General features: G+C 55.9%; 1 long non-coding RNA gene across 1 annotated transcript; it reads right to left on the bottom strand.

Annotated features, from left to right (window-relative positions):
- Positions 1–6,950: 6,950 nt before the first annotated feature.
- Positions 6,951–7,716, bottom strand: LOC120582993 (uncharacterized). The gene is made up of 3 exons (XR_005647696.1): positions 7,578–7,716; positions 7,352–7,486; positions 6,951–7,188 (listed from the first exon to the last, which is right to left on the bottom strand). It is a non-coding gene; the product is annotated as an uncharacterized LOC120582993 (long non-coding RNA).
- Positions 7,717–10,599: the final 2,883 nt, after the last annotated feature.

Raw genomic sequence — 10,599 nt, 5'->3', positions numbered from 1 at the left:
ATAATGCAACACAATAAGTCACAGATCTCTATACGGAAAACTGTAACATGTTCCCGAGAAATGGAGACCGGTTAAATCCAGGCAGGCGCGTGCCGGGGACGCGGTGCCGACTCGCCCGAGGCGGCCACGGAGCCAGGCTCTCCCCCTCAGATCCCGGCCTGCCGCGGCGGCTCAGACGCGGATTACGAAACTTATGCACATTTATATAAACATGGACGTCCATGAAATGCCAAGGACGTTATAGCGAAGCCGCACTTCAGGACGGTGAAGCCGGAGCACGGACACCGGCAGCCCCCACGTCCCCGCGGAAACGGTGTGGCGTGGACACGGCTGCCGGAGAGCAGACCACAGTCACGGAGCGGAGACCCGGGAGAGCAGCCCACACGTCCACCGCAGCCCAGGTCGGAGCGACGCACTGGACGATGAGGGTCTGCTCTGTTAATGGTGCCGGGTCAACTAGGGATCTGCTTTCTAAAAAATCTTGACACCGGCCTCACACCTGTGCAACATTTAATTGAAAAAACAAAACAAAACAAAACAAAACCAGTAAACCTAAAGGTAAATTTTAATCCGTCAGTCTTCTTGAAGAAAGCAGGAAAATATCTTCTCATTCTTGGGATAGGCAGAGATTACTTAGTCACTATATATATATTTACTTTATTAGATTTTAAAACTTCTGAGCATTAAAGGACACTATGTTGAGAATTAAAAGGCAAGCCACACTCTGGGAGAATATATGTAAAATGCTCTTACTTTCCCAAGACATACCTTTAGAACGTATAAGAGACTCCTACACACTAAGAAGACAAGTTAATTTTGAAAATACGTAAAAGACGTGAGCAGTCAGTTTGCAGAGGGAGCCATCCCAGCCAGCACCGGCACATCCGCTCCTCGTTCGGGAAAGTAAATCCGCAGTGCGACTTTGCTCTCCTGTGGCCGGAGGGGCCAGCGTGAGGCGGGCCAACAAGACTCGGGGCTGGCGAGGGCGCGGATCGGTGGCGGGGTCCCAGGCTGCTGGCGGGAGTTTCAGCTCGGGTAACTGCGTGGGAAGCGTTTCCATAGGCTCCGCCCAATGATCGAACGAGTCTTTATCTGGGCATGACTCAACAGCAGTGCACACCGTGTCCACCAGAACGTGCTCGAATGTTCTTCGCAGCGGTGTTTATCACACCCGCAGTGGAGATAATCCAGTGTACGTTAGCAATAGCGGGTAAATGAATCGCGGCCTCCGTGGACCAAAAATGAAGCAACGGAAAAGAGCGGTGACGACAGACATTGAGTCGCGCCAGAGCAACCCGAAACAGCACAAGCCGGCGAACGATTCCAGCTACGTGACGTTCAGGGACTGGCGAGACAGGTGACAGGTGACAGGTGACAGGGAGGGAACATTTGGGGAGGGCAGTAACTGATTCTGGACGTAGGTCGTGTTGGAATAAAGCTCTCTCCATGGACTTCCTGTGCTTTTGTGCATCTTCCTCGCAGAGAGAGTGACGCCTTTGCCCCGGAGCATCTTCTCGAGGCTGTCTGTGTGGCCACCAGTCCTGGGAAGCAGACACGGGGTCTCCCCTGGAGCAGAGGCGGCGTGATGACCGTCCACCGTAAACGACGCAGACCCACCGAGACCACGCTCTCAGCACGGCCCACGGTGAGTGCGGAGCCATCAGGCCTCCCCGTCACCCGCGGGGATCGGGGCCGGGGAGGGGTGCGCGTGCGGACACTGCCCGCGATGCTCCTGCTGTGTGTGACAAACTGCGCTTCATCCCTGACCCAGGAGCCTCGCGTCTTCTGCCGGCATCCGCGAAACGAGCTCACGCGCAGGGTAGAATTTCAAACACTTCACAGTTCCGGCCAGCGGTGGTTTCTGGCTGCATAAATACATACGATTGATGTGTGCATCCTTTACGGGATGCAAAGCATACTCAATTAAGTGCAACTTCTTAAAATGTTGACAACAGACACAGAGCTTAACTATACTCCTTTCTCCTAGAAAACATGGGCTCCTCACCCAAACATAAATGAGGCCCCCCCTAAGTGACTGCGTGGCACCCCACATCCGTCACTGCTGTGTCTGGGAATGGGTGCCACTGCTCTCCGTAGAGAATAGGCTGCAATTAACGCACGCGTGTATACACAATGTAGCAAGTGTCTATTATAACTTATATGTTAATATTTGCATGAATTGAGCCAACGCCAATGTCTACAAAATTCTTTTCTTTTTTAGAGGAAATGATACAATAGCTAACATAGTATTATTACTCTACCGCTGGGGAAAACGTGCGACCTTTACATAAATAGGCAAGAAAGCGATAGTATTATTTTCTCTTATCATCCACAATGTTATTCAGGGAATTAAAATCACAGCAACATTTTCCTTTATTAAACTAATAATTTGAGAAGCTAAGCAAAAGAAAAAATTGCTGTGGAATTATAATGGAAATAATGGTGCCTTTCTTTTTTGACCAGATTAAGGCAGCTTGCAATGAAAAAAAAAATGAGATTGTTCGCCAGGGAATACAGCATTAGGGTTCCAATTTCATAATTTGAAAGCTCGGTTTAAACAGATCAATGATTTTAAAGCTTTTTGGCTGTGTTCAGTTTGTCGTCTAAACTACGAAATTCTCGCTCATATGTTTGGGAAATTCACACGGGCACAGCTCTGCTTCGTCTTGCGTTTCGTAAGCCACAAACAGTTCCTCGCCGTGAAAATATGGATCGAATGTCTGCATGTCCTCCTTGGTTTGCAAATGCACACTCAGGAGTCGCTCGGAATAAATTACGAGGCGCTCACAAGCCCTGCGGCAAGCCTTACACACCGTGCCCAGCAACGTGTGATTTGCTTTTCAAACGTCATGAATACCAAGGTTTTCCCAAGCAACATCATTGTGTCTGGAACTCCCTGCTCGACGCAACAAAATGTTTCTACTTCGACATTCTGGTAAAGAGACATTTTAAGATTCCGAAACATAGGAATAGAGGCGAAAGAAACAATTTTATCCTTTCTTCAATTACGCAGAATATTAACCCCAATTACGGCGGGTGAACTGTGAGGCGAACCTCACTTTTAAAAGCTCGCATCCCGCCATCTCCGTTTCATTCACGAGCTCCCGTTACAGCTAAGTGAAGAGGAGGGAGGGGACCGTCGCGGGTTCACACACGGGTGCGCTGAGTCTCAGGAACCGCAGCGACGTGCCCCCGGCCAGGCCTGGCCCCCGTGATCCACTCAGAGGCTCCTGCCTGCAATGACCGTGGCTGCTCTGAGGCGTTTTCTGTGCCTCTTGCTCTGCTCCCCACCCTCTAGGTCCCTCCAGGTTGGATGTGCATCCTACCGACGGTCTACGCGCCCCAGCGCCCCGCGGTTCCCTCTTGCTGCAGTTAACTGGAGTTGATTCAACCCAGGGCCCGGGGCAGGGTCTTCAGGGGCAGGAGGGTCTGGGGGCAGAAGAGGTCTTTGGGGGCAGGGTCTTCGGGGGCAGGGTCTTCCGGGACATGGACCTGTGCAGTTTCTGCTCAGTGCCCCGTGTCCTCTGTCCTCACTGTCAACATCCCTTCACCTCGAACCTGGACGTCACCTATTCACACAGAGATCGTGCTACGTGTCACCTAGAAATTAAAGAGAAAAGAGCGGAGGTCCCTGTCTCGTGCACAGAGCTGCCCTGTCATCGGCTTAGGTCGAGAAACATCACGGAAAGAAAAGACCATCATGGGAAATGTGTCACTGTTTTTATCTGGGGGATGCTGTCACCTGCATTCTGGATGTCCCCTTGATAGAAGGAGAAGCTTCGTCCTGGCTTCGCGCTGGAAAATGCTGCCAGCGCCTGGCGAGCTTCGAGCCTGCTGACCTCGGGGCGGTCCCGAGCCCGCTGCCCTCCTGCAGACCCCTCCTGTCCCGGTCCCCACAGCGCTGGCCGCCCTGCCCGCCCCCAGGCTGCTGACCCAGCGTCCCCTCAGCAGGACCGAGCAGCCCTCCCTCTCACGTCTCTGTCACCCTGTCCCCTCGCGTCTGTCACCCTGTCCCCTCGACCCGCTGTGCTCGTCGCCCTGGCCCTCTCTGTCCACCCAGGCGGGGACAGTGGGCTCCGAGCTTCCTCTTGGCCGCTGGTTTGTTGTGTGTGCACCTTGCCAGCCTGGTGATGGACCGTCCGCCGGGCACTGAGTGGCACACGTGGCCCTGCGTCCCCAAGTCCCTGCCTGTTTCCGACCTACCAAGCACAGTGGCCGTGTCCCCAGGTGTGGCCTGTGTGGCCCACGGAGAGGCAGGCTTACTTCCCACCTCGGCCGTGGTGGCCGTGGGGGGCTCGGCCGTGGGACGCACTGCGAACGCCGCCTCCGCCTCCGCCTGCCCTCAGTGGGAGCAGTCCTTGTGATCGGTCACTTTGTCGTGGTCACAGCAGTCACGGTGCTGCCGAGAGGGGGCCCCCTTCTCTGGCTGGGCCGCAGGGTGCCCACATCTCGGGAGACTCGGGGGCAGACGGCGACAGCTCTTTTTATTATAAAAAACACAAATACATCCATTTCTAGAGCTAATAAAGGCAAAAGAAAAATGGCCTTCATATTGCGCCTTTAGGCCCTGGAAAACAAGCGTTCAGGGTAGTGTGAGCTTGGGAACTTCCTTCCAGCTCGTGCCAGCGCCAAGTTTATCCAGTAACGAAGTCGCCAGCGTCGCCTTGGCCCCGAGGAGCTCCGTGTCGGCAGCTCTGCCCCAAGCACGGACTCCCCTGGACGCCGACGCAATGTCAGCTACGAATCTTCTCCAGCCTTCGGAGGAAGCGGACGAAGATAAAATGAAACGCCGCTCAGCTCCAGGTAGCACGACGCGTGTTTTAAAAATCAAGAAGTGTGTCTGCGGCCAGGCCGCCCCGAACACGGCCGACCCCGTCTGAGCGTGGAAGCTCAGCAGGGCGGGGCCTGGTTACTCCTGGGATGGGAGACCACCTGGGAAGACCAGGGGCTGTAGGCGTAACAAATAAAAAGTAAGGGATCGTGAGCTGACGAGGTCCTTGCAATCTGTGAGGTCGACCAAGGGTCGCCTCGCCTAAAAATAAATAAATAAATAAGTAAATAGATAAATAAATAAATAGATATTAAAACAGAATAAAAGGTAAGCAGTGCATGCATGTTAAGCCCGGGGGCTGCTCACCATCGTCTGATCGTAACTAACTGTGTGGCACTGGAGAAGGCCCCATGTGCCACCTCCTCTTTGTTTAGAAAGAGGTTATTTCTATTGTGTCGAAGACAGAATGCCACGTTGCCCCAGAGGAAAATGACAAGATGTAACTCCGGCCGCTCGTCCCTGGAGACGGACACACGGCGTGACTTTCGGCCTGACTTACGAGGTTAGCACCTGAAGTCTCGAACATCCTGACATCACCCCGTTTACCAAGTGCCGTATTTGAGTTTCAATAAAAAATCTTCAAGGCGATTTGAATCCACTTTGATGTGTTGGGGATCGTGCGGTTTCGTCGCTACCCCCCATCCCGAGTGGGCGAAGGAAGTCACGCGTGGGCACAGACACGGACCGACGGCCACGCGCTGTCGGAGGGGGACCCGAGCCGCGTGCCGCCTGGGCGCCGGCTCCCGGGCCCGCTCCCTTCCGCCAGTCGCAGCCCGTCCGCGACGGCGCGAATTCCGGCGTGTTCACAGTCTCCTCAGCGCCATGCGCCATCCCGGATGAGCGAGTCCGGACGCTGACGCGGACGCCGGTCCCGTAGCCGTCTCCTGCCGCCCGCAGACCTTGTTTCATGATTACGGAAACCGGACGCAATGAGGAAAGCCGGAGGCCAACTAAAATGACCCCCACGACGACCAGGGCACCCGCCGAGCGGGAGAGCCGGCCACCGCGCCGGGGTGGTCACGCCCGGGACGTGCCCAGGTGCTGCCCGGGTCAAGGCAGCGCTCGCGCACCACGTGGTAGGATTTGGGTGATCCCTTTTTTTATTTTCTGTGACATTAGCCTCTGACCAAAATGGTTTTTGGTTTTTTTTTAAATCATAGTCTAAGGAGCTTTTCTAATACGATCGTTATGTCCCCCGCAGCCTTGCAGAAAGTCGCCCCTTCTCTCCTGGCCGCCCTGTTCCAGCAGTGACCCAACCGAGGGGACTGAGAGAGAGAGAAAAGGGTGCAATTTTCTTGGAGGTAAGCAGCCCGGCCGTTTATTTAATAAATTTATATGAGATTTTTCTCCCAAAGAACTAAAAGCAGGAGAACCAGCAGTAATCAAGATGTCTTAATTCCTTGACATAAACATACACGCAGATTAATGAAGCTTGCACGGATTCTTTATAAAGGAAAGATTGCTTATCGATCCATATCAAAATTTTCATGCTAATCCCACTGAAGAGACAGAGTATCTGGTATCACAGTTAATAATCTGATTGCTGAGCTGTCCCAGACAATTCCTCCCAGAGTGAACTCTAATCAGCCCACGTCGTCTCATTCCAGGGCTGCTGGCGTCTGCGGCCCCGTGTCCCCACACCCTGCCACCACCTCGACAGTGATGGAAGATATGATGTAAACAGGTTGACAAATTAAATTTTTACATTTCAGAGGCGATTTGCCGAGGACGCTTGTATCTGGAACACGGGTCTGATTATGGGATTCCATAGGTGCCCGGGATCAATCTCTTTGTTGGATTTTGTCTTTTCTTTGACCTCGGACTTTGAGCTGCTGCTAATGGCAATTCACTTGGTGACTTCGGATGGTGGGAGAGGAAAAGGGAGAGGAGGTTCACGGGGCGGGGAGCCAGCTCCGGAGCGGGGAGAGGAGGTTCATGGAGCGGGGAGCCAGCTCCACTCCCCGCTCGGACGCTTTCGCCACGCACGAAGCACCGCGACCCAAAGGAAAGACCAGATGTCGCACGCGCTCATGAACAGCTCGAGGATTATTGCTAAAAGTTAAGTGACACAGGAGCATCTTTCCGCTCCGTTGTTTCAATACGTGATTTTTTATTTCCTGCGGGGAGTAAGTAGTCTTTAACCGAGCCCAGCTCTTGGTCTTCTGTGCGTAGAGGGGTTTCCAAAGTTCGATTTGATGTTGTTTATCCCACTTAAGCGAACCGTTAGTGGGAGACCAATTCCGAATTTGTTCTGGGCGGTACGATGATTAAATCACGTCAGTTCAAAACCACGAGCATGGCCGATGAGGTGTTTCCAATGTGCTCGTGATTATCTGCAGTTTTTAATGGTCTCAGTTCTATTTTTAAAATCAAAGGAATAAAGAAAAAAATCTTTTTTGGGGTAAAGAATAAAAATACAAATACAAAGAAAGACAGCATAAATCCTGTGCAGAAAGTATTTATACCTCCAGCTCAAAGAGCTTCGTTGCCCCCAAAGACTTGCTGACGTAAATAGATTACCTCAGTTTCTCAGGAGCATCAGCAGAGTCTGACCTTAGGGCTCCACGTTGCTGAAGGTCATGCTAACGGTCGCCCTGTGCTTTTCCCACTGGGTCGTCCAATCTCCACCCACCGGCTGCGCTTCCGATGACCTGTCTGGAAATCAACAATCTTTTTGGTAAAATAATATTAAAATGCCTATTTTTATAAGGATACTTAAATGCACGTTTTTTAGCTCTAAATCCACCTTAGTAACACTTCGGAAAGAGATTGTTTTTAACGACTCCATTTGTCCACACGGCGGGACACCGAAAGGTCATTCCTGGGCACCTAAACTGGGAGGAAAAAATCAAATCAGAGAAGAATTTGGTGATTGAGCAGCCTCTGGCGATCTCAGCTGCAGAAACGGAGCTCTGCGTTCTGGCGCCCGGCGTGTGGCTCGGCCGCGTGAGTGACAGCCGAGGCATGACACACGTGAGGAGGAGGCACGGGGAAGGCGCAGACACACGGAGCCGGCACGTCCCTGCGGGTCGTGTGCACAAGGCCACGTGCGTTTCCCGGAGCTGCAGGGGCAAAGCCCAGCCAAGGGCCGCCGGACACCCCGGGGCAGTGGCCCACCGGGATGTGATCTCTGGCTCCGCCGCGGCGGGCGGCCCCCTTCCCGCCCTGCCCGCCTCCGCCGTGGCCGCGGCCCGGGGGGCCTGTGACTGGTGGCCAGTCACCGCGGTCGCTGCTGTGCTGTCACACGGTGTCCTTCCCTTTCAGGGTCTCTGCCTCTCTGCACCCAACTGTCCCCCTTGTCCTAAGGACCCCAGCGGCTGGGGCACGGCCCCCTGCACCCGGTGTAGCCGCATCTTACTAGGTCACACCTGCACAGACACTATTTCCATGTAAGGTCCCGGGCCCGGTCCCGGGAGTCAGGACAAGGACACGTGTCCAGGGCATGCACCTCGACCCACAGCGGCGGCAGCGAGGCGCCTGTCCTTGGGCTGACCGCTCCCGGACTGTCACGTGGACGCTTGCTGCATGACTCAGTGGGCCGAGGGCTTTTCCTGCTTTTTATCTGTTTTGTACATACTTGCGAGTGTCGGCACGTTTCGAAAGATCGCAGACGCCCCCGGGGAGCCGCGGAAAGGGTCGAGCGATATCCCACATGCGCGTCGCGGAGCAACGTGCACCTCCATTCTCTCCTTCACCCCGGGTGGGGGGGACACAGGTGTCCGCCTGCTTCTTACCGAGCGTCGTCATCGCCACCCTGCGAAGCCCGTTTCAACAGCCGATCCTGCAGGGAACGCGCTGTCTACGTGAGCCTGGGGCACAGGCTTTGTTCTGCCCGGTGCTGGTATCATGGGACCCATTTCCAAAAGGTCGGACGTGGTTTGGGGATTTTTCTGAACACGTCCCACGAGAAGACCTAGGAGTAGCCGTCCATCGGACAAAGAGTACGAAGGCACGGGGCAGTGTCCCCACGTCCCGCCTGCGGTCACAGACCACACACAGCCGGCCGCGCCGCTCCATCCTGGGCCTGGCGGCTGAGTCCAGGGCCCAGCTGGCCAGGCTCTGACTTCTCATTGTGTCCTTGATGGTGGAGGAGCGGGGGGAGCGGGGGTGCTCCGTGGGGTCCTTAAAAGGACACTTCTCCGATTCGCGGGGCTGGGCCCTCATGAGCTAGCCCCACGACCTCTGTCCCAGCCTCCACTCCCCACACCGCCAGGCACGCGGCCTGGGAAGGCGCTAGGCAGAACGGTGACCTGGACACTGCATTTGGCCCCAAGCCCACACGGGCCGAGAGTCCTGAACCGCGGGCCCCGGGGGCCAGGCGGGGGTCACGGCCACCGTGGGCGGACCCGCCGGTGACACCGCCGCCGCAGCCTCTCCCGACAGAGGGTTGTTCTAAGCAAGGCCGCCGGGGACTCTCACGCACGTGGGCTTACTTGGCCTCTTCCCTGGGTGGAAACCTGGGGTGTGAACGGACCGGGCCGCAGCGGGGCGCTCTGTGCCTGGCCCCACCCTGGGATCTTCCTGGAAAGCTGGCCCGGCCACCTCCACCGCATGTCCCCTCTGGAGCCCCCCGAGACCCTCCGCTGCTCGGCCCGCGTGTGGCTCCCAGCCTTAGCGCCGCAGCCTCAGACACGAGTGTCACCTCAGTCCGTCCTCGTCATTTCTCTTCTGCATTTCGGATCCGTCCGCCCCCATCGACTTGCAAACCACTCAGGCAAACAGAGAGCTAGGCCCGTCCCGGGAGACAGGAGCTGTTTGTCTTCATAAACCGTCCACCCTTAACGCGGCCCGGAGGGGAAGTTCTCACACCTGCCGCGGCGTCCGTGGGGCTGAGGACGTTCGCTCGGTGAGACGGGCCAGGCACAGGACGGATGCCGCGTTGCTCCACCTGCAGCCAGGCTCCAGACGGGTCGGATTCGGAGGCGGGAAGCGGGCGGCGGTGCCAGGGCTGCGGGTGGCAGGGGCGGGGGTGGGGGCGGGGCGCTCATCAGCGCAGCTCCGGTTTTGCAAGACAGAAGGTCGTTGAGAGCGGTGGCAGTGACGTCACACAGCGCTGTAAACGCATTCGGCATGACTGGACCGCACCCTGAACACTGGTCGAGACGGCGAATTTTATGTGATGTGTATTTTACAATTACAAATGTTTTAATTCTTCGTAAAATGCAGAACTAACTATTAGGGACAGCAGCCACCCCTTCCAGCCACCTACACATGCGTCCATCCAACACCCTCTCGTCGTCAGCTTCGGCCTCAGGCGTGGTCAGGCCTCAGCGCCACGGGGCAGGTAGGAAGCTCGTCCTTCTGCGCCCGCGACACGTGTGGTCAATACGAGTCACGACGTCCGAAAACCAGGACGTGCTCTCGCCCGAATCCCAGCCACGAAGGAGCCAGCCGCCGGGGGCTTGAGCCCCCTGAACGCGACGTCGGGAGACGCGGCCTCTGCGTGGCCTGGCCCCTGAGCATCGTCCAGGGCCGGGCCGGGTCGCAGAAGAGCCAACAAACACGGCCTCGCACGGACCCTCACACTGTCAAGCGAGGACCTCGCCTTCCAGAACGAGGTAACGGCAGCGTCGACGGGCAATCAGAGGTCACGCGCCAAGGTCAACAGCTGTCAGGCCCCATCGTGACACACTGCGGGGCCCCAAACACTCCATCGTGTCATGCTAGGGACACTTGACTGAGAGGTTTTCGAAACACCTGTGCAGGTAGCTGGTGCGATGCATGTGTCTCCAGGCCCCGCTGATGTTTGTGGTGACCTGTGAGCACCT

Source organism: Pteropus medius, unplaced genomic scaffold (genome assembly GCF_902729225.1).
Source record: "Pteropus medius unplaced genomic scaffold, Ma_sr-lr_union100, whole genome shotgun sequence".
NCBI lineage: Eukaryota > Metazoa > Chordata > Mammalia > Chiroptera > Pteropodidae > Pteropus > Pteropus medius.
The sequence above is the reverse complement of the archived record's forward strand: the minus strand, read 5'-3'. Positions and strand labels throughout refer to the sequence as shown.